A 2,500-nucleotide genomic window follows, 5' to 3' on the forward strand; every position below is an offset into this window, starting at 1 on the left:
ATCACGATAAAGATAATAAGCAAAATGATTATTATTATCATTATTATTATGGTTATGATTATTGTTCTTTCTTCATTTATTATTGTTGTTATGATTGTTTATTATTCTATTACTTTTATTGATTTTTCAATTACTTTTGTTGTTATTGTTATTATTTTACTGGTATTATTGTCATTGTTAATATTAGTTTTTGTTATTATTATTATTATTATTATTATTATTATTATTATTATTGTTTTGTTATTTCCTACCCTCCTTCCTCTCCCTCCCCCTCCCTGCTCGTCCGCTGCTCACCCTACCCGTCCCCTCCCCCTTCCCTTCCCTCCCCCTTCCCTTCCCTTCCCTTCCCTTCCCTTCCCTCCCCTCCCTCCCCCCTCCCCTCCCCTCTCCTCCCCTCCCTTTCCTTCCCTTCCCCTCGTCTCATTTCTCTTCTCTTCTGTCCTCTTCTCTTTCCTTCTCTCCTGTCTCTGTCCCTCTCTCCCTTCTCTCCCCCATCGCCACTTAGCCACTTAGCAAAGGAATCAAGTCGAATGGGGAAGAATTGATGGAGCCCCAGGAGGGGGGGGGGGAGGCCGGGGCGCATCGCGGGCGGGACTCGACGGAGGCGGAGAGAGAGAGAGACGGGCTCAGAGGCCGGCCGGCGGGACACGCGGGCGAAGAGCGAATCTGTTTTGCATGTCCCTGGTTCGCGGTGCATTTCGCGTCCCCGTGTTTCGAGGCACGTAGGTGGGCTTGGCGGGCGGGCGGCAGGGGAGGGCCGGGGGAGGGTGGGCTGAGGGTGGCGGGAGGGATGGGTTGGAGGGGACGGGTGAGCTGGGGAAGGGGGGGGAGGGGGGAGGGGGCGGGAGCAGGCTGTGGGGACCAGAACATGCACTTTGCAACTTTTACTTTCAGATGCAGTCATGCATTCCCCTTCCCTGTAGCACCGGACGGGACGAGTCTGTTCTCTCTCTCCTCCTTGCCTCCTCCCTCTTCTCCTTCTCTCCCTCCTCCTTTCCCATCCTCCCCCTCCTCTACTTCCTCCTCCTCCTCCTCCTCCTCCTCTCCTTCCTTTTCCTCCTCCTCCTCCTCCTTATCTTTCTTCTTCCTCTCCCTCTACCTGTCCTTCTATTCCTCATCCTCCTTCACCTTCACATACTACTACTACCGCTTATACAACAACTCTTGCGACTACTATTGGCACTACTACTGCTACTCGTTGCCGTGTGAAAGTGTCCGTGATCCGAGCACCGCTTTTTTCACGCGAAAACGACCCTTGCGCCCCTGGCTGCACGGGTCACTTTGGCTTACGCCGAGCGGAAGGGAAAAGTTTCCTGGGTGGCGTCGCGCCGCGAAGGCCTACCGCGGCGGGGGCGGCGCGGCCTCGCCCCTCGCGCCCCCCGCCCGAAGGCCTCTTTTGGCGCGCCCTCCGCCGCCCGCCACGACGCACCGACGTATGGGCTCAGACGTCCTTTGGGGGGGGGGGGGGGCTTGCAACACAAGCTGTCATGCAGGTGGCGAGGGGAAGGGGGAGGGGGAGGGGGGAGGAGGGGAGAGGCAGCGTCGGTTAGCTGGCTTGTCCTGGCAGCTTCCTCCTGCAGGGAAGGGCCTCGGGGGAAGGAGGCGGCGAAGGCACATTCCTAGGGGACTCCCTCCCCTGCCACCTTTCCCTCTCGTTGCTTTCGCTTCTCGATTCCCTTTCCCTTTCCTCCTTCGCTCCCCTCTCTTCCCTCTCTTCCCCCTTCCCTTTCCTCCATCGCTTCCCTCTCTTCCCCCTTCCCTTTCCTCCTTCGCCTCCTTCCCTTCCTCTTTCCTTTCCTTCTTTCACTCTCTCTCTCTCACCATATTTGTCTTTCTCATTCTTCTCTTCCTCCTCTCCTTACCCTCTCTTCTCTCTTTTCGTTTCTTTCTCATCTCTCTTCCTCCTTCCCTTTTCACTTCGTTCCCTCTGTCTTTTTCCTTTTATATCTCTTCTGTAACCCTCATTCTCTCTCTTTTTCCATATCTCCCATTTGTTGTGTTTGATGGAGTCTTTATGTCCATCGTAGTGTGTGTATGTTTGCGTGTGCGCGTGTGTGCGTGCGTGCGGGCGCATGCTTGTATGTATATCCCTCCCTCCCTCCATATGTTCCCCACGCTCCGCCGAGGGGCCCTAGGGCGGGCGTGGGGCGTGCGGGAGGAGGGCCCGAGGGCGTCGCGGCGCCCCCGGCGAGAGCACCGTCCCAGGACGTGCTGGCAGAGGGACGTCGAGTTGGCATGCATGCATTGCTGTTGGCAGGGGAAGGGCCTAAGAGCCTTGGCAGAGGAAATGCCAGGATGCCCGACATTTCCCCCTCCTCATTCCTTTCTCATCGTCCTTCTGTCTTCTTCTCTTCCTCTTCCTCCTCCTTATTCCCCTCCAACGCCCTCCTCTCTTCTTTAGCTGCTTTTAAGCTCTCCTTCCATGAGCCTTCCCCCCCCCCCCTCCCTCCAGCTGATCTCCGTTTAGCCTCGCCTACCCTATCTCCGCCCTCCCTCCTCC

This window comes from Penaeus vannamei, chromosome 9 (genome assembly GCF_042767895.1).
Source record: "Penaeus vannamei isolate JL-2024 chromosome 9, ASM4276789v1, whole genome shotgun sequence".
Taxonomy (NCBI): domain Eukaryota; kingdom Metazoa; phylum Arthropoda; class Malacostraca; order Decapoda; family Penaeidae; genus Penaeus; species Penaeus vannamei.